The sequence below is a fragment of the Protopterus annectens genome, chromosome 7.part0 (genome assembly GCF_019279795.1).
Source record: "Protopterus annectens isolate FY-2018-M chromosome 7.part0, PAN1.0, whole genome shotgun sequence".
NCBI classification, from domain to species: domain Eukaryota; kingdom Metazoa; phylum Chordata; order Ceratodontiformes; family Protopteridae; genus Protopterus; species Protopterus annectens.
The window spans coordinates 1,308,621,601-1,308,644,202 of record NC_056739.1 but is presented as its reverse complement, the minus strand read 5'-3'; positions in this window follow the sequence as shown (position 1 = coordinate 1,308,644,202).

Here is a 22,602-nt window from a genome sequence, read left to right as displayed (position 1 = left end):
GAGTAGCCGTCATGGTTAATAAAAAGCTGGCAAAATCAGGACACAATTACAGCCCACAAAAATGAGTGAATGATTTCAATCAGACTTCAAAGCAAGTAGTTCCGCATAACCAGTTTTATGATAATCTGCAGAATCTTGTAGATATCCACCCATCCATCCATCCATCCATTTGTCCACAACCCCTTTTTCCAGTTTTAACACAAGGGGTCAGGGCGTCACTTCAACAGTGACAATCAACTTGAGCCAAGGTTTACACCACTGGGTGGCAAGCCCTAACACAACTCAAAGGGTATTACATTCATCATAGGTGACTGGAATGCTAAAGTTGGCAGTCAAAGAACAACTAGGGTAATAGACAAGTTTGCCCTTAAGGAACAAAATAAAGCAAAACATAAATTAGTAGCATTCTGCCAAGATAATACACTGGTTATAACAAACATTCTATTACCACAGCCTACGAAATAGCCTTATACATGGGTGTGGCCAAATGTCCAGTACTGAAATTTGACTGAATATATACTTTGTAGTCATAGATGAAAGAGCTCTATACAATCAGCAAAAAGAAAACTTGGTGCTGACTGTGGTTTTTAGACCATTGCCTTCTTATTACAGCATTTGAAATCAGATTTAAGAAAGCAATAAAAGTCTCTAGGCCAACTATGTACAAGGCCAAGAATATTCTGTGTCAATATGTAGTAGAAGGAAAGAAGAAATTTAAGGGAGCTGACCTACTGGACAGAGTACCAGAAGAACTATGGCAGAGGCTGGTGGCAAAAAAATTCCATTTACAAAGAAGATAAAGAGGGACAAATGACTGTCTGTGGAAGATTTAGAAGTGGCCAAGGAAAGACAGCAAAAGGCAATGAAGATGGGGAAAATATGTCAAATGGAGGTCTGATTTACAGAGATTAGCAAGGAGAGATAAGGAGGCATATTTTAATCAGCAGTGCTAAGAAATGGAAGAAGATAGAGTGGGAAATACAAGATATCTCTACAAGCTATTTATTTATTTATTTAACCTTGTTAACTGGGAGAATGAACTAGTTCAAAGACCCTTTTCAACCATGACCTCGGCCAAAATACAGCAACAATTATGACAGACATAAAGAACAAAACCCCTTTTATGGCAGTATTCAACATTACATTTTTCAGTAATAAAGTATATAACATCAGTACAGTAAAGCAGAGAACATAGTTCACAGGTTCATAGGTGTGTACTAGGCTAATGGCCCTGGAGCCTTTACAAGCCCAGCCCATAGGATTACCCTAGCATCATGCCACCCGACCTTAGTTCCCAGTGCCTTTGTCAAGTAGAGCCACTAGAGTGATCCCCGGGGTGAATTTTCTACTTCCCATCAACTCATCAAGATTTCTCTTGAAGAGGGCCAGTGAGGTGCTGTTTGACATGTATGGGAAGTCTATTCCATAGCATGGGCAGTCTCTGGGTTATGAACCTGTCCCTCCAGCATGTTCTGTTGATTGTGGTAATGAGGTAGAGGTCTCTGGAGTGTGTGGTGCGGAGAGACTGGGATTTCTTTAGATGTAGCATTTATAACAGAGCTGGGTCAGAGATGGCTTTGTAAGTCAAGCAGAGATTGCCTCTAAGTAGGCAATATGGGGCAGAGAATAGTTGGAGTTTTTTTACTCTGTTCATATAGGACAAGTGTTTAAGGCCTAGGATCCTCTTTGTGAGGTACTTTTGCGGCCACTGCAGTTGTTGCAGGTATCTAGTGAGGTACATGCCAAACGGGTTATTGTACTCATTGATTGGCCTAATGAGGGAAGAGTAGAGGGAGCTGCTGACCTCTTTCTCCCTGGATGCAAAACCCTTAGTAATGACATGTGCCACATAGAAGGACTTTCTGACCACAGTGGCAATGTGGTGGTCAAAAGAGAGAGGTTGCTGTCAACCTGTATTCCCAGATCTTTTATAATGCCTTCTGTGCTCAGCAGACTACCGTTGATGTGGTAATTCATGGGAACTGGGTTTTTCCCAAAGGGGATGATGATACACTTTTTGGCATTGAGCTTAAGACCATGGTTCTGACACCAGTCATTGGTCTCAGTGAGGCCTTTCTGTAGGATGTCAACATCACTTGGGGAGTTAATAATAGCTCCCAGCGTGCAATAGTCTGTGAACTTTGTCAGCCAGAGTACCTTCGTGTTGGCCTGGACTTCAGAGAAGTAGATACCAAACAGGAGAGGACCCAGGACCAAACCCTGTGGGTCTCCACTAGTGACTGGTCAGCAGTCTGACTTAGAGTCAGCTACTTTCACACTGTGGGTTCTATCTGTGAGCCAGTTTGCAATCCACCTAGTGATATACGGGTTGATGCCTAGCTTAGTGAGTTTTTCTATGATTCCTCAGTGGGGAATGGTATCAAAGGCCTTGGCCAGATCAAGGTAGGCTGTATGAACCACCTTGCCTTCATCCACAGCTCTGGTGACTGACTCAAAGAAGTCAACCAGGTTGAGCAGGCATGATCTACCCTTCACAAAACCAAACTGTGTGGGATCCAGAGTTTGGAAATTCCCTATATCCTTGTTTATTAGGGCCATGATGATGTGTTCTGTAGCTTGCATATCAGGCTCATCAAGCTAATGGGGTGATATTTCCTAGGGTCTGTAATCGCTCCTCCTTTATGGAGAGGGATGACTGTAGCAGTGCACCATTCAGTAGGGACAAAGCCTGAGGTGAAGCTGTGGTTGAACAGGGCACACATGTGAGGTGCCAGTTCACTCTGTAGTTCATATAGAACATAGCCAGGGATATTGTCAGGTCCCACAGAAGCTGTATTCTTGGCCTTGGACAGTGCTGTTTTAACCTGTGCAGCAGTGATACTGGGTGCCTTGCAGTCTATTGGTATTGTGATTGGTCCTTTGGGGGGGGAATCGAGGGGTAAAGTTGGCACTGAATCTGTCGGCCAGTATATTGGCAATATCTGTTGGCTCAGTATTGGAGGTACCATTGTACAGTAGCTCAGAGCAAATCTGGGTATTGCCATGGAGATTCTTTACATAACTATAGAAGGCCTTGTGGTTGTCTTTACTATCTGCTGCAATCCTGTTTTCATAGCTAGATTTAGAAGATTTGATGAGGGATCTCAACTTTTTGTTGAGGCTGATAAGGGAGTTTTTCCAGTCTTGGAACTTCACCTTATTCCACATCAGTTTCCTCCTTGTCTTGTAGAGTTTGTTTATGGCAGGGGACCACCAGATTAGCTTCCTTTTTTGGAGGAGAGCATCTTGATTCTATTGGGTATGGCGAGATCCATGCATTTGTGTACATGTCCATTCAGTGCATTGGTGTATGATTCGGTGGTCATGCAACTATTCTCCATTTGCATGGGTGCCATGAAGTTAGCCACCTCTATTTTTAGGAGTCCAGAGTTAGCTTTGGAGAAGTTTTTCATGGTGGTTACCTTTGCAGGGGTGGGGTGGGAGGGATGTGTATTTCCAAGGTGATTACTTTGTGGTCGGATCTAACCTGGGAGGAGTTTACTATTGGTGTAGAGCAACGGTCACCCATGTTAGTAATGACCAGGTCAAGGATGTTGCTACCTCTAGTGGAGGTAAGAACAAGCTTGTCCATGACATTGGAATTAATGAATTCCAGGAAACGTTGGGCAAGTGTATTGGTACATGAGTAGTTTTCCCAGTTAATGGAGGGGAGGGGTAGTTGAAGTCACCCAGTATGAGAGTGTTAGGTTGGACCTTAATATTCTCCAGGGTGCTTAGGAATGTGGAGTGTGAGTCTTTTGACATGGTTGGGGACCTGTAGCAGGCTATGACCTGAATCATTGTCTTAGCCAATGTTAGCTTCACCTGAAGTATCTCTGATGCGTTATGTTGGGCTACCAATCTGGAGGTGTGCACATCCTTTATGAATATGGAAACACCAACGCCTTTGGAATTTCTGTCCAAGTTCTGGGGCCGAAAGTTGTGGAATGAGTTATAGCCTAGTAGTACAGGGGTGCTTTCTGCTGCTTTAAACCAGGTCTCTGTTATAGCACAAATGTCGATGTTCTCCATTTTGAGGAGTGCTTCGAGCAAGTGCATTTTGATATTTAGATTTCTAGCGTTGAGCAGCATTTGTTTGCAGCTGTTATGGTGGTAATTTGGTCTTTGGAACACCACCTAAAAAAGGCACTGTAGGGGTGGCAAGAGCCTTGGCCAGTATCCGGAAGCCCAGGGGTGACAGATGCAGGCCATCTCTGGCAAAGCAACGAGGTCTGTTAATCATGTCATCCCAGGCAGACAGATATTGGATCCCGTTAGAATGACACCAGAAACTTAGCCAATTGTTGAATGGTAGTGGGTAGGATTAGGCAATACTTAAAATCTCTCTCTGTCTCCAGTTTACACACAATGTGGTACATCAGGCAATGAGCACCTATCAGTACTCATTGTTTCTGTAGTAATTACAGGTTGTACTGGCTCAGGTTGCTAGCCCAAGGCCCAACCCTCTTCAGAGGGTGCACCACACACATCTGCATGCACACACTCACACCTAGGGCCAATTTAGAGTGTTCAGTCCAACTCCTGCATGTCTTTGGAATGGGGGAGGAAACCAGAACACTTAGCAGAAACCCACATGAATGCAGAGGGGACATGCAGACTCCACACAGAAGGCATCCCAGCCAAGAATCAAACTGAGGAACAACTTGCTGTAAGGTAAGAACACTAACCGCTACACTACTGTGCCACCCAATACTTAGAATAAAACAGAGCCTGAATGATGATGCAACACAGTACATAACACGTAAGTCCCCTCATTATATTAGAGTATAACAGAGGAGAAATTGTACATTAGCTACATTGGCCTAATTGTACATTAGGTAATTTTCAATAGATGAAGGCTGTAGAATCATAATTAAGTATAATAATTGTTACTTAGAGTTTGGCACATTGTAGTTTTGATAGAAATATATATGCTGGTATGTCCTCAGATCTAGAGCCAAACTTCCTGGAAAGCAAAGCCAGGTGGGTTTTACTAAGAACAAGGCTGCCAAGTGTTCAACAAGTGATGGATTCCAGCCGAATTGTTTAAAATCCTGCAAAATGATTCTGTTAAGTGTATTGCTCATAATTTGCCAGCAAATTTGGAAAACACAACCATGACCTTGAAATTGGAAAAAAAATTAAGTTATATTTCAATCCCAAAAAAGGAGCAAAGGCAAAGAGTGTTCACATTATTGAAGAGATGCACTCATTTCACGTGCAAGCTCAAGATACTGCAATATAGACACCAGCAGCATGTTGGCTGAGAACTGCCTGATTATGAGCTAGCTTTAAAAGGGGAAAGGCACCAAATATCCAATTACCAGCATCCGCTGGATAATAGAGATGGAAAGGGAATTGAAGAAAAATATTGTCTTCTGCTTTATTCTACTCTGAAGCATTTTCCTGTGTGAATTATAACAAACTTGTGGCAAGTTCTTACACAAATGCAGAAGGTGAATTCAAAGCAAATATGAAGTAAATGACTGGTTCAAGGTTCCGAAAGGTGTGTGGCAAGGCTGTATATTGCCATCTTATTTAATTTATATGTTGACAATATCATGCATAATTCTGGGTTGCATGAGTTAAACTAATCAGATGCAGAAATTAAAATTGCCAAGAAAGTATTAAAAACCTCAGTTATGCCATTCAGAAACCATTCTGGTGGCTGAAAATGAGGAGATGTTAAATAGCTTGATGAAAAGGTGAACATAGAAAGTGCAAAAGGTGACTTGCTACTCAATATAAAAGAGTAAACATGTGTCATCTAGCCCAATCAGTAATTTACAAAGATAGGGAAGAAGCAGAGATTGTGACAGATTTCATTTTCCTAGGCTGAAAAAATCACCAGAAATGGTGAAGACTGCAATCAAGAAATTAAAATGAATTATTATTAAATTAAATTAATTATTTTTGAATAAATGTGTTTTTATATATTAAGCTAATATTATTAGAATTATCTTCATATGACTACCCATACATGATATGTACTATGATTCTGTAAGCAGAAATGTAAGGAAATGTAAAGAATTGCTAAAAATCTGCAATGTACCTGTTGTTGTTGTGTCTTTCAGCTTTTCCCGGTTAGGGGTTGCCACAGCGGAACTCCAGTCCGCTAATGATTGGCGGTAGATTTTTAAGTGCCGAGTTGCCGGCCCTGATGCACAACCTTCAACGAAGGTACGCCCATTCATGCATGTCTCCACACAGAAGACGCTTTAGCTGAGAATCGAACAGGACAACATCTTACTGTGAGACGACAACGCTACCGCAGCACCACCACCGCAGTTCAAAAAAAAATCTGCAATGTACTTGCAGCTGTAAAATATCTCATAATATAAATAATACTGTGTTTTGTGGAGCTTTTCTCCCCGGGACTCTACTGAAAATGGACATATATCCAGCTGGACTAGCCCGGTCAACAAATGTAAAATAAAATAAATAAATAAATAAATAAAAGATGTTTACTCCTTGAAGGAAAGACTATGTCAAATTTGGTTTAGATATTAAAGAAAAACATATATCTCACTGACAACAAATGTCTATATGCTCAAAATTATGTTTTTTCCAGTAATAAAATATGGCTGTGTGAAACTGACTATATAAGTAAGACTGTGCACTGATAAGTCAATGCTTTTGAACTATGGTATTGGAGAAAATGTTTGACAAGACTCTGAACTAAGATCATATCTGCCAACGCTTAGGGAAATTACTTCAAACTGTTCACTGGAAGGTCTGACAGCAAAAGTGAAACTCAGATATTTGGCCATGTAATGAGAAGACAGAATTCACTGGACAAGACACCAATGCTTCAAAACAGCAACAGCAGAAGAAGGAGATGACAGAAGATATGAGTGAGAGACAGCTTTACTGAAGTCATGAATATGAATTTGTAAGAACTTCATGAAGCAGTTGTTGGCAAATGGGTCTTGTATAATAAAGACCTTGAGGTCATGAACAGTCAGACTTGGCTAAAGTACTAAACAATAACAATAATTTTTAAGTGACTCTGCCGCCTTCAGGATAGGACTGCTGTTATTTCTCAGGGCTTCATCCCACAACCAAGGGTGCAACCAACCTAGTTTCTTGTAGAACCCTCTATATGAACTTATGATTTTCATTTTTCCCTAAAGTGGAAATATTTTAGAAAGCAGACTACCATTGGACCTTTGATCATTATTAGATAGACCCTCAGCTTGATGTACCTCGAGAATTGTTGTTTGGTCTTCTACCTTTCTGAATGGATTGGTCTAAGAAGGTGTACTTCTATGTGTCTTTTACAGGTCATCTCTTTTTTTCTAGCCATGAGATAGAATAGAACATACATCATTCTCATATCATGATGTGGAACATTCTTCCTTCTCTGGTCATGGTGTGGAACAGCCATCTTTCTTTTATCATAGTTTGGAACATCCAGCATCCATCTTTTATGATCATGCTGTAGAACATCTGTCGTTCTCTGGTAAGGGTGAGGGATATCCATTGTTATCTCATCATTATCTTCTTCATCTGAATTTTATGCAGGAAGCTACTGATCAACAAATTTCAGCTGATTGACTATTGGCTCCAAGCTAATAGATTGATTAGCATGCCAGATTTGGTCATCATCGCTTCTCTAGATGACTTCTCCCACATCTTCTGAATTCTTAAAAGGCTCAAGTTTTACAAGAATATGGTCTGCATGTCATTTATCATTTTGCAGTATTTTACCAGTATATTCTGGCTGGTGTCAGAACTTCTTAATTGTGGAAATTCATGTTTTGAAATTCCTTACCATTAACTTATCCTTGACTATCAAACTTCTGCCACTCCAAATATGCCTCCTAGTTTCTTTTCAGAAATATGTAGTGAATATCTTATTTGCGGATGGAAGAACAGCATTTTTTATGTGAACGGGAAACTAATTTGTGTTGCAGTGGCTTTTTTATTTGGGCTTATCATTTTTACCACCTTTTTAAATGTTCATATAACCCATTTGTGACAAGCGAGAAGAGTACTGAAGTAAAAGTTTTTGAAGTGAAACTTCTTATGGGATGGCGTGAGACCTCGGGCTGTAACGGAAAAGTGAAATGGAAGTACGTAAATCAAATAAGGGCAGAGGTTGACTTACATACTTCTACTTCAGCTTTTCCAACACACACATGAAGAGTTAGAGCGAGCGAGAGATCCCACACATACATGCACACACACACACACACACACACACACACACACACACACACACACACACACACACACACACACACACACACACACACACACACACACACACACACGCACAGTGAAGAGTGGCAGCTAGTGAGCGACCCCCCCACAAATACACACACTGACAGTAAAGAGTGAGACCGAGCGAGTGATTACACACACACACACACACACACACACACACACACACTGAGAGTGAAGAGTAAGAGCAGAAGAGTCAGAGCGAGTGAACGATCCCTGGCAGCCACACACACACGCAAGTAAAGTAAACAAGGTAAACAAAACAAATACAACCTCATACTTATACCCACAAATGTTCTACTACTACCTACACATATCCAACATAACATACTAACCATACCCATAGCCCAAAACATGAAATCACTGTCACTCGGTAACTTTCTCACTCTATCATCCTCACTTTATTACTGAAACTACAACACTCATCAACTTGACTACTTGACCATATGCATGTAACTTGCAGAAATGTAGTGTTTTTTAGACGAAAGTGCAGCTTATAATATAGAAATGTTATCATGTGTGTTTTGTTGAAATATGTAAGTGGGATGTGTAGTAGGTATGTGTGTGTGTGTGTGTGTGTGTGTGTGTGTGTGTGTGTGTGTGTGTGTGTGTGTGTGTGTGTTTACAAATGTATGTGGGTTAGGGTTAGAGTATGGGCTAGGTAAGGGGATAGATTAAGTGTTTCTGATGGTTAGTGCTAGGTTAAGTTAGTATCTGCTTGTGTCTGAGTGTGTGTATGTGTACAAGTGTTGAGTGTCTGAGCTGTCTTGTGTCATTGTAGTGTTATGGGATTTTTTTGTAATTTAAGCCACAGGTTAAGTTTAGGGGCAGCGACAGAGTTAGGGTTAACGGGAACTTCAAATGAATTATTTAGCCTCTGTCAGTGTGCACTTACTTTTTTGTATCCTGAATTATTATTGCATATAAAGGTTGACAATTAATTTTCAGAGTTAGCTTGCAGCTCTAGTACCCGAGGAACTTTTATGAAACATGTAAGTGTCCCAACTCTTCCATAGTGCATACAAAGATGCTTCAGTAAAAATGCAAAAGGCATTTTGGTACATGGCACTAATGTAGACAAATAACAGCTTATATAATTTACACCCTTTTATTTGAAAGTACAAGTTCATAGTGTACTATGAAATCACATACTTGATAAACAACAGCTGAAAATTCATTGCTTCTTACCTGATACGACATTGCAGAACTTGAAGTATTGCAAGCCATTGGTGGGAAAAGAAATGGGGCTTGTATTAAGATAAGGACCACAAAGGGACCTACAAGGAAAGATGTTCAGTGTTCTGCTACATTCCAATTACATAGCAGTTACTTAGGTAAAGCTGATAGTATAAATTGTCTTTGTGATCTTGATATGGGCTGAAACATTCATACAGCTGCTTCAGTTATGAGCAGATATGACATGTTGTTAAGGGAGAGGCCGTAGTAGTCAGTGTTTGAACTATCAAGGCAAATGAGTGTTGGATTTTATCCTTATTAATCAAAAAATAAATAAATAAGTGTGTGGCGGCCATACACGTTACAAGTGAAACTTCTGTAATGAAGTACGAAAATGTACTTATTTGGAAAACCTTGTGTGTGTGTGTGTGTGTGTGTGTGTGTGTGTGTGTGTGTGTGTGTGTGTGTGTGTGTCTGTGTTCATTTTTGCACTTCATTACAAAAGTTTCACATCTAATGGGTGTGGCAGCCATGCACATATTTTTTTTTAATATACTGTTTCTTGAAAGTTTTAAACTTTTTTGATGTAACCAGTAAGCCACTTCCATTCACAATTTACTCAGGCTCCCATTATTTATGAACATTAATTTGAAAACCAAAGAGGCTTGCTCTTTAGTACATGATTCCATGAAGACCACTTCATGCCATTTTAAATGGGCATCTACTGTTACAAAAAAATGCATTGTCCATAAATGATCCTGCAAGGTCTGGATGCACTGTTATAGCACTATAGGATATTCCCAAGGGTGCAGTAGTGGGGTGGTATGTTCATTCCAAATTACATTTATATATATATATATATATATATATATATATATATATATATATATATATACACATATATATATATATATATATATATATATATATATATATATATATATATATATACACACACATATATATATATATATATATATATATATATATATATATATATATATATATATATATATATATATATATATACCCTTGAGCCCAATCAGACAATGACACATAACTTCTTAACTATGCCTTTATTTGCACTATGCCAAGATGCCTTCATGGATCATCCCAAGCAATCAGGAGAGCAGTTTATCTAGGGGCAACTCTGGGTCTACTGCTTATGTACCTTGGCATGGAAATGGATATTCCTTCTGTGCCTAAAAGGAGAATAATCATTGTTCCCTTCTAATCATAGGTCAATCTTCACTACCAGTCTGTACATTTACAATTTAAACAGCACAGAGTTATTCTGAGTCTCTCTACAAATGTTTGTATTGGTGACTGGAAATTTGAAAATTGTGTAGACTGTAAAATATATCTCTAATGCTCACTTATGCTTGCTTCTTGTGACTATCCAGATGGTAAAACAGAGGCCATGTTGATATTCTTACATAATGTCATAGGGATGTTCTTGTAAAACTCGGGCCAGTGGTGAAGGCTGATTGCATTCATTTATTAAATTTATTTTACTAATACTGGTTATCACACAAATGCATAAGCATTATTCCGTACAGCACAAACATTCTTTCTTGCAGCTAATAACAGAACATTCATACTCCCTTTATGAGGCAAAGGAGTGCTTGGCTAATCTAGGCATTGCTCATTTCAGCTTTCATTAAAGAACATGATACAAAAATGATGGCTTTTCCCTATTATCCATAAAGTTTTGTGAAAAAGCAGTGCTAATTCCGTAAGGTGAAGATCTTATGCCATTCACATTGATGTACTTAGGTCAAAGTGTGTTAGCATTCTTTACAGTGTGAATATAGGTTCATAGATGTATACTAGGCTAATGACCACACGGGCCTTTTTAAGCCTAGACATGCATCCCAAATCTCTAACAAGCTCTGCTGTCCTTGATAAGTGTAATCATGGGCTTGGGAGGTGAAACATTTACAAGCAGGGGCATGGGAGATGAACCATTTGCAGGCTGCCTGTGTCCATTGGGGACATCAAATGAAACACAAAGACCATACACAAAGTCCAAACAAAAGCTGGCTCAGGTGGATCCATGGTAAAACTACATCTTATTGAACTTTATTTTGTGTTTATTAAAGATCAATAAATTGTAGTTTTACCATGGATCCGCCTGAGACAGCTTTTGTTTGGACTCCATTAAAGACATAGGTGCCAGACAAGGGATGCACTTCCTGTTCCTCATCCAATTGTCCAAGTTACACTTGAGTTGGATTAGGGAGGAACTGTGCTTCACATGGATGGGGAGTCTGTTCCAGGGAAGGATGGGGAGTCTGTTCCAGGGAAGGGGTAGTCTCTGGGATACATACCTGTCTCTCCAGTAGGTCCTATTTATATCACAGGTAAGTTTTAAGTCTTTAGAACTGTTAATTCTGGTGCCATTTGGTTTGCGGATATGAAGGAGGTCCATCAGAGAGGTGTCAGACAATGCCTTGTATGCCAGGCATAGATCTCCCCTCAACAATCTTTAGGAGACACAATACAGGGATAGGGCCTTGAGGTGGTGTGCATAAGACATGTTACTTATACCCTATATTCTTTTAGTGAAGAACATCTGTGGACATTTCAACTGTTGGATATTTCTGGTTAGGTACATACCAAATGGGGTATTGTACTCAATAGGTCTGATGAATGCTGAATACAGTGGAACAATCACTTCTTTGGGCCTAGATGTCATATCTTTGTTTATAAGTTGCACAGCATAGAATGAATTTCTTCACTACTGTAGACACATGATGGTCAAAGGCTAGATTACTATCTATGATCAGACACATGAGGCTAAACAGAAGGCTGATGCCCTCCACCTCCAACTACAGAACCTGTTGTATGAGATGATGCATCTACAGAAAGAGATAGCAAAGTGCTTAGAGTTCAAGTGAATATGGAGTGGAGCATTTGATGTACATGTGATTGTTGTGGCAAACCATGTTTTTTTCTGTCTCATATGGTTTGTTACAGGGCTTGTGGTTTATAGAGGTTAGTATGCTGCAGTATTTTCTTATTTTAGTATTGCTGTGTTTGCATTTTACCATAATTGAAGACAAGAGACTTCTTCCTCTCTTTCAGTGGTATTTATTACACACTTATGGGAGCCTACTGGAAAGTACCAGGGAGACTCCCCGAACAAAGGAATGCATAAGCTTATATGCTGGTGATATTGCTGACAGTACAAAAATATAAACTAGACCAATTAAAATAGTACAAAAGACAATTAACCAATCAGTGGTTTACCCATAGGCTTGAAGCAGTTCACATTACTACATCTCTAGGCAGAGAAAGAAAATCGGATACACTTCCATATAAAGCACATTTCCTGCCATCAGACAGGCTCATGGTTTTCAGTACTTTTCCACTATTCACAGTTTACTTAATAGTTCATAGTTCAAATCAACACATACAAGTTCTTCACATACTCAGTCTCCTTTGAACACATGTTTTGACCATTCATATTCTACAATCTCCCATTTAATGCTGTGTAAGCATCACCATTTAATCTATCATACATTTGCCCTAGGTCTAACATAACCATGTGGCTAGTTCCTTTAAAATTGTCACATATTTTAACTTCATCATCCATAACTGTAGGCATATAAAACTTTGGCATCTTTTTAGTAGTCTTGAAAGACATTCATTTCAAAATCAATGCTTTGATTAAAAACACAACAAGAAAAGCAACAAGAGCTAATACTGCAATTAATAGGATTAACTTTAAAAATCCACCTCCCCAACCTGAAAACAGGTTAGTTAACCATGCCCATGTTGAGTTATCGGCCTCCTTGGCCTTAGAGAGTTTGGAGACTCTCTGAATGAGTTCGAGATGACTTTCAATTTCATGCTGATTGTCAGGAATAAATATAAAGCACTCCTTCTGGATTAAATCACAAGTTCCACCTTTCGACGCTAGGGTGAAATCGAGAGCCATACGATTTTGGAGGACTACAGCTCTCATGGCAGGCAGTTCATCAATCACTAGTTCTAAAGCAGACAAAATAACGATGCTGGATACTGCTCAGGATAAAAACACAATTTAATGCCACCGAACAATGGATACAATATAAGCGCTTTCGGGCGGTTGCCCTTCATCAGATAAAAACAATACATTGTAAAATTCCTTTTAAAACCATTGTCAACCAATCAATGTTCAATAAAATACCCGCCTTTTACTCAGTGTAGGCTTTAAAGGGATAACGTCGTTTAAGCCTGGATCCCTGTGTGCTGTTAATTCAAGAATCCACTTGGATTCAGCTAATTCAGTATTAAGTTTAATATCACCCCCCCTGTTGGTCAATTTTATATTCACAATAGCCCTAGAAACTTATGTGTGGGGTTATCGCGTGCCTAAACAAGGCATTGTGTTCATCTTTATTCCTTATACTAAATAAGTGTTGAAAATTCTTGTTTTAGCATCTGGTTGGTCTTCCCAACGTAGAAACTTTGCATGAGCAACATTCTGCTATATACACAACATCTGTAGTCCGGCCCTACCTTAAACAGAAAGACCTTCCCGCTATTAGGATGTATAAATTGGTCCCTTTCTTAATACTGCCACAAGCTTTGCAACAACCACATGGTATTGTTCCTGCTGTCCCTTTTGATCTAATATCTGTAGGTACTTACCTCTTTACAGAGTATGTCTTTAAGTTTCTATTCCTTTTATAAATGAAACTTGGACTGGGCCCAACTAGTTCCCTTAGGCTTTCATCACTAACTATGATGTTCCAATTTGCACATTATGTTACTAACACCTTTTACATCACTGCCATATGTAAGCTACTTTGTGCCTACCAGTTCTTACCATATTAACTGGTGGTTTCTGTTCTACATTATATCTACAATCCAGCCACGGTCTAAATCTATTAGTTCTAAGTGGTTTGTCTTCAATTGTATCCCCACCATTCTCTTATCATAGGCTCTATTGGAGAAACAATCACCTAGGTAATCAACCTCCATTTCATACTGAACTTCATCTTTTACTATCCTGGATACCCTACATTGGCCTTTCACCACATTAGTGAAGGTATGCCTAGGGTGCATACTATCATAGGACAGCAGAGTGTTTCGCCAGCACTCTTTCCTATGCAAACTGGAAGTAAAGCCTTCCTTATTTTGAATCAAGCAAACATCTAAAAAGTCTATATTAGTCTTCGATGTTTTTACACTAAATCTAAAGAAGGTAGTAGTGGAATGGAGATATTCTATGAAACTGTTCAGTTCATTACTATCCCCATTCCACAAAACAAGATATCATCTACAAAGCAGGTAGAGGAACAGATGTTTCTTCCATAAATTATCATTAAGCACATATGACTTCTCCCAATGTAGGCAGATTTGCATAGGTATTAGCACAGGGTGCCCATGGCTATCCTGTGCCTGCCTATATGCAAAATCCCCACCTAAAAATACGTTATTCTCTAACACTAATCCTAGCAGCTCCAAAATTAAATCTATCTTGGTGTTAGTGAAGCCTTTAGTATTTAGAAGCGCCTTTACTGCCAAAATCCCATGATCATTATTGATTATGGTGAAAAGGTTATTTACGTCAAGAGTGGCCATCAGGTAATCACCTGTCAGATCCTCCTTTTTAATATTACCAATTAGGCTTAAATAATGCCCTGTATCCTTCAAAATGTGAGCCATTTCATCCACTAAGGGTCTAAGCGTTACTTCCAGCCAAATAGATATATTCTCAGTGACCCATCCCCTTCCCGAAACTATCGGTCTAAGGGGTGGGTCTGACAGGCTCTTATGAACTTTGGGTAGAGCTTTAAATACCGGTGTTAAAGGCTTTTCAACGAACAGAAACTCAAACAGTTGTGGTGTTATCAACAAATTGTCACTAAGCCACCGCAACCTATTGTGGACCCTATCAATAGTCCTTCTTACATCAATCGGATTAATCCTAATGTATGTAAGTCCATCCGATAACATAACTTTCAGTTTATTAACGTACCATTCTGTATCTAGTACGACTACAGAACCTCCCTTGTCCACTGATTGATGTAAGAAGGACTATTGATAGGGTCCACAATAGGTTGCGGTGGCTTAGTGACAATTTGTTGATAACACCACAACTGTTTGAGTTCCTGTTCGTTGAAAAGCCTTTAACACCGGTATTTAAAGCTTTACCTAAAGTTCATAAAAGTCTGTCAGACCCACCCCTTAGACCGATAGTTTTGGGAAGGGAATGGGTCACTGAGAATATATCTATTTGGCTGGAAGTAACGCTTAGACCCTTAGTGGATGAAATGGCTCACATTTTGAAGGATACAGGGCATTATTTAAGCCTAATTGGTAATATTAAAAAGGAGGATTTGACAGGTGATTACCTGATGGCCACTCTTGACGTAAATAACCTTTTCACCATAATCAATAATGATCATGGGATTTTGGCAGTAAAGGCGCTTCTAAATACTAAAGGCTTCACTAACACCAAGATAGATTTAATTTTGGAGCTGCTAGGATTAGTGTTAGAGAATAACGTATTTTTAGGTGGGGATTTTGCATATAGGCAGGCACAGGGGATAGCCATGGGCACCCCCTGTGCTAATACCTATGCAAATCTCGTTCTTACACATTGGGAGAAGTCATATGTGCTTAATGATAATTTATGGAAGAAACATCTGTTCCTCTACCTGCGTTTTGTAGATGATATCTTTGTTTTGTGGAATGGGGATAGTAATGAACTGAACAGTTTCATAGAATATCTCCATTCCACTACTACCTTCTTTAGATTTAGTGTAAAAACATCGAAGACTAATATAGACTTTTTAGATGTTTGCTTGATTCAAAATAAGGAAGGCTTTACTTCCAGTTTGCATAGGAAAGAGTGCTGGCGAAACACTCTGCTGTCCTATGATAGTATGCACCCTAGGCATACCTTCACTAATGTGGTGAAAGGCCAATTGGGTAGGGTATCCAGGATAGTAAAAGATGAAGTTCAGTATGAAATGGAGGTTGATTACCTAGGTGAATGTTTCTCCAATAGAGGCTATGATAAGAGAATGGTGGGGGATACAATTAAGAAGACGAAACCACTTAGAACTAATAGATTTAGACCGTGGCTGGATTGTAGATATAATGTAGAACAGAAACCACCAGTTAATATGGTAAGAACTGGTAGGCACAAAGTAGCGCTTACATATGGCAGTGATGTAAAAGGTGTTAGTAACATAATACGTAGCAATTGGAACATCATAGTTAGTGATGAAAGCCTAAGGGAACTAGCTGGGCCCAGTCCAAGTTTCATTTATAAAAGGAATAGAAACTTAAAAGACATACTCTGTAAAGAGGTAAGTACCTCTACAGATATTAGATCAAAAAAGGGGACAGCAGGAACAATACCATGTGGTTGTTGCAAAGCTTGTGGCAGTATTAAGAAAGGGACCGAATTTATACATCCTAATAGCGGGAAGGTCTTTCTGTTTAAGGGTAGGGCCAGTTGCCGGACTACAGATGTTGTGTATATAGCAGAATGTTGCTCATGCAAAAGTTTCTACGTTGGGAAGACCAACCAGATGCTAAAAACAAGAATTTTTCAACACTTATTTAGTATAAGGAATAAAGATGAACACAATGCCTTGTTTAGGCACGTCAAGGATAACCCCACACATAAGTTTACGTTTAGGGCTATTGTGAATTTAAAATTGACCAACAGGGGGGGTGATATTAAACTTAATACTGAATTAGCTGAATCCAAGTGGATTCTTGAATTAACAGCACACAGGGATCCAGGCTTAAACGACGTTATCCCTTTAAAGCCTACACTGAGTAAAAGGCGGGTATTTTATTGAACATTGATTGGTTGACAATGGTTTTAAAAGGAATTTTACAATGTATTGTTTTTATCTGATGAAGGGCAACCGCCCGAAAGCGCTTATATTGTATCCATTGTTCGGTGGCATTAAATTGTGTTTTTATCCTGAGCAGTATCCAGCATCGTTATTTTGTTTGTTTGGTCTGGAGTATTCTACGATAGCTGGGTTTTAGCTAGCAAAGACCTTTTGTTTTGCTGTAGTTCTAAAGCAGAAAATGTGGCATTGCTTAATACCTCAAGCAATTTATACAGTTTTCGCAGTTCCCAGATTGATTTTGCTGCTCCGTATGCTGGGATTATACCAGCCCATGATATGACGTCATCACCCAAGTCCATATGAGACAGTCCTTTAGTGCCAGCATGAGCTAAGTCATGATGATAAATCCATGATGCATCAATTTGGCCTAACGGATTGGTAGGCTTTTTAACCTCTCGCACATTCCGGATTTTCCCTTGGGGTAAGGCAGATGTATGTCGGATGGCTGGAACTAGATAACCTAAGAAACAGCTACCAGACCAGTTCTCCATTTATAAGCCCTTCTTCCGCATATAAAATAACAGTCTTGTACCAAGGTGGTAACATTTGAAGAGTGGTCACTGCCCGTGGTTATGCCATGGAATATGGCAAGAAATGCGATTTTACGAGAACCAAATAATGAGGCATTTGTCAATATCGGCTGAATGGCATCAAATGAAACTCGACAGCCCGAAGCTAAGCGTTTTCTTTCTGTATACTTGCACTGGTATTCGATTGTCGTATTGCAGATGCTTTGTCCCATTTTTTGAGTCCAGTGATGTTGACTTGAATAATTCCGTCGAAAACATAGAGTGCCATTGCAATGGAGAGAAAGTTGTAATGCAATAGATTTAATGGATGTAATGTTAGCAGTGTTGTCAAGTAGACTAGTCCATGTATCAATAACACTTAGTGGAGCCGCAGCCAATGACAATCCCCCATGCACAGAGGGAATAGAAGTGCAGATCCAGCAGTTAGAGACGTTGAATGTGGAAGCATAAACATATTTGATGGCTTGATAGGTGTTGAAAGGTGGGTGCCAAATGGCTCATGTGGTGTGATGCGTCGATGGAGCAGGAAATAAAAATGGCCTAAAAATGGCCACAGCAAAAATAACAGTACAACAAGAATGATCACCAAAACGATTGTCCAGTATTTATGTGGAAATGGTGGTTGAGTCTGTGTAGTGTCAGAAGTTTGGTGTTTTCTAAAAGGATAAATATTAGGCATTGTCAGGTAATGGAACAGTTCTACTTCAAGTACGTGTAGCAATAGGAGGAGAATCTGGAGTTGAAAAAGGTAAAGGCTGTTGATCTTCAGATTGCACAACTTTTTTGACGTGTAAAATGTGGATCCAAGTTGGAGATCCCTGCAGTCGCACAGCAGATGACATAGTTAGAAGAACCAGGAAGGGCCCCTTCCAGTGTGGTTGGAGCGCTGTTTTTCTAGAAAAAGATTTAACGTAGACCCAATCCCCTGGTTGCAAAGCGGATGCTAGAAAAGGATCAGGAAGTTGTTGAGCAACTGCTACTTGTCGGTGGTGAAACTGTAAGAAAGAAACAAGAGATTTGCAATACAAAAGAACATCATTATCAAATGCATCATATTCAGAAAAAGATGGTGGAGGTGTCATGGGCATACGAAAAGGGCGACTCATGAGTATTTCATGTGGAGAAAGACCCTTAGTAGGATGCAGTTGTGACCGCATAGAAAGTAAAGCTAGTGGTAAGGCCTGTACCCAAGTTAGGCCTGTTTCTGAAGTGACTTTAGCAAGTCTGATTTTCAAAGTCTGGTTCATATGTTCAATTATACATGATGCCTGTGGTCTGTATGGACAATGAAATTTCATAGTAATGCCTAACATTGTACACAATGAATCGACTAACTTAGCAGTAAAATGTGTCCTCGGTCAGAATATATTTGACAAGGAACACCAAAACGAGGTATCAATTCATAACACAACTTTTTTGCAACTGAAATAGCATCATTCTTAGCACATGGGTAGGCTTCTAACCATCCCGAAAAAATATCAACAATAGTCAAAGCATATTTAAAACAAGCACAAGGTGGAAGTTCAATAAAGTCCCATTGTAAAGCACAAAACGGTCCCATTAGTTTTGGCACAGGTTGAGCGGGAGCCAGAGTGCCCTTTGAAATGTTATGCTGTAAACAAATGGAGCACGTGCTCAAAAAATGTTGCACAGAAGCAGAAATTCCTGGGGCAAACCAATCCTTCTGGATTTGTTTAATCAATGCTTGTACCCTGACATGAGCTGGCAAATGGTACGCTTTTATAAGAGAAGTGGGGCAAATTAATCTGTCATCTGGGTGCTGCCAAATTGAATCGGAGCGTTGAAAACAATTATGGGCCAGCAATGTTTTTCTTTCTGATTCCGATGCTTCAGTTTGTAAAGCTTTCAATACAGTAGTGTCAAAAGTAAGTGTTTGTAAAATAGGCTGCAAAAATTTTCCCTGAGCAGTATTCAAAAGAGCAGCCTGCTTGGCAGCCCAGTCAGCTAAATTATTTCCCTTAGCTACTAGGGAGTCGTTAGACTGGTGAGCTGCACACTTGACAACAGTAATTTTGGAAGGTAATAATAAGTCCTGCAAGAGGTGATCGATATGCAAGTAATTTTTTATTGGTGCCCCAGAAGATGTCAAAAAAACCCTTTCCTTCCATAGGGTACCAAAATCATGAACAACACCATGGGCATAACGCGAGTCAGTATAAATAGTAACAGATTTGTCTTTGGCCATTTTACATGCATGTGAAAGTGCCACTAATTCCACGGCTTGTGCGGCAGTACCAGGTGGTAATTGTCCAGTTTGCAAAGCCTGAGATGGCGAACAGACTGACCATGCAGCCTGAAGTTCGTCAAAAGTATTTCGTAAACAGGATCCATCCACAAAAAGAACTAAATCAGGCTTAAGCAAAGGAACATCTTGCAAATCTAATCTAGGAGACAAAACAGTGTTAACTACAAGTACACAGTCATGTGGTTCGCCCTCGTCACTAGTTGGAATTAATGAAGCAGGGTTTAGTGGTGGGCAACGTGTAATTTGAATAGCGGGATTACTTAATAAACTTAACTCATATTTAGTGAGGTGTGCATTAGAAAGATATTGAGTCTTTGTTTTTAAAAGTAATGCTTGTACCGCATGAGGTACTGCTAATGTAGTGTCATGCCCTAATGTCAATGGTGCTGACATATCTATCAAAACAGCAGCGGCTGCTACTGCACATAAACAGGATGGGTAGCCAGAAGCAACAGGGTCTAACTGAGTACTGTAATATGCTATAAGTCGATAGCCTCCTGTGCACACTTGCGCCAGTAGGCCCAAGGCAGTTTTATTTCTTTTGCAACAGAAGAAAACAAAAGGTTTAGAGTAATCTGGGAGCCCCAGGGCAGGTGGGTTAATCAATGCCGTTTTAATAGCCTGAAAGGCGGTTTCATGTTCAGGGGACCAAGGCAGAGGGTCTGTGACCTCCTTTTTTAAGAGCTGTAATAGAGGAGCCAAAATTCCTGAAAAACTGGGCACCCACTGTCTACAATAACCTGCTAGGCCAAGAAATCCCCTGAGTTGCCTCTGAGATACAGGGTGGGGAGCAGTCTGAATAGGGGTGATTCTGCTTGGAAGGATTTGACGTGAACCTGTGGAAATGATATGTCCCAGGTATTGTACGTTTTCTTGAGCAAACTGCAATTTGGATTTATTTACCTTAAAACCTCGTTCGGCTAAAAATCTTAGAACTAGAAGTGAGTCTTCTATACAAGCCTGGGTATCTTGTGAAGCAAGAAGAATATCATCTACATACTGAACTAATACTGAATGTGGTGGTAATTGTAAATCCTGCAGTTGTCTATGCATCTCTCTGGAAAACAAGGTTGGAGATTCTACATACCCTTGAGGTAGTCGGGTCCAAGTGTACTGTTGGCCTTTATAAGTGAATGCAAACAAATACTGACTATCTGCATGTACTGGGATAGAGAAGAAAGCTGATGAAATATCTATAACTGTAAAACAATGTGCTGTAGGTGGGATGCAGCTCAAAATTGTGGCTGGGTTTGGTACGATTGGGAAAACAGGCAAAACAGCTTTATTGACTTCCCGCAAGTCTTGCACAAATCTGTAAGCTTGTTTACCAGGTTTCTTTACCGGTAGAATTGGGGTATTACATGGACTTGTTGTAGGTACTATAATTCCTTGTTGCACCAGGGCAGAAATGATGGGGGCAATACCAGCTGTGGCCTCTACCGTCAAAGGGTACTGTGGTACCTGAGGTAACTTTGCTCCAGGCTTTAAGGTTATTTTAACAGGAGTGGCTGAAATTAGAAATCCAACATCATTATCATGAGTTGTCCATAGATGAGAGGGTAATGAGGTTAAATGCTTATTCTTGTCGAGGTCAGACTGCATACACATTGTTTGCAGAGTGACGTTTTCATCTAAAGTAGCCAAAATACTATCCTGTTTGTCTGAAGGTACTTGTAAATATACTCCTTCAGTGGTACAGAAGATAGTTGCTCCCATGTTACAGAGAAAATCTCTTTACAATAAATTTAATGGTGCTGAGGGTCCTACTAAAAATGCATGATTGTCTTGCAAAGGTCCCAAAGTTTCTGGGACTGGGATGGTTTCAAAATATTTAATAGGAATGCCAGAGACACCTACCCCTCTGGTTACGTTATGGGAGAGGGGGACATTTATTGCTGTTTCACCGGCTAACATGGATTTGGATGCTCCAGTATCAATCAAGAAGGGGTACGGTTTATTTTTGACAAGTAACATAACATGTGGTCCATCTTGATCCACAGGTATGAAAGGGTACAACTGCTGTTGTCCTTGCTCAGGGAACCTTCATTGTGATGACTGCCGATTAGATGGAGTCCAGTTAGAATTCCACTGATGTGACGTATCAGTGGGTGAGGCAGGTTGTTTAGCCAGATACGGACATTCATTTCGCCAGTGGCCTACTTGGCCGCAATTGAAGCACTCCGTTTGATTTTGGGGTGTGGCTGATCGATCTTCCTGCCAGTTGTGTCTGTTATGGTTTCCAGCCCCTTGGCGTCTGCCTCTCCCCCTTCCCCATCCACATCCTTCCCGTCCACGCTGCCCAAAGGCAGTGCACATCTGAATTTGCACTTTAACCAATTTCTCTTGCAAATCCTTTTTTTCCTGTGCTAAGTGATCGGAGAGGTATTGCACTTGCGTAACTAATTTGTGCAATCCAAGACTAGGCCAGTTTAAACACACTTCTTTTAACTTATCTCGTACTTGTGGGCGTGACCCATCTACGAAAGCAGCCGACTGTCCACTTTGTACTGGCCCTTCGGTGGGTTTGGGGTAC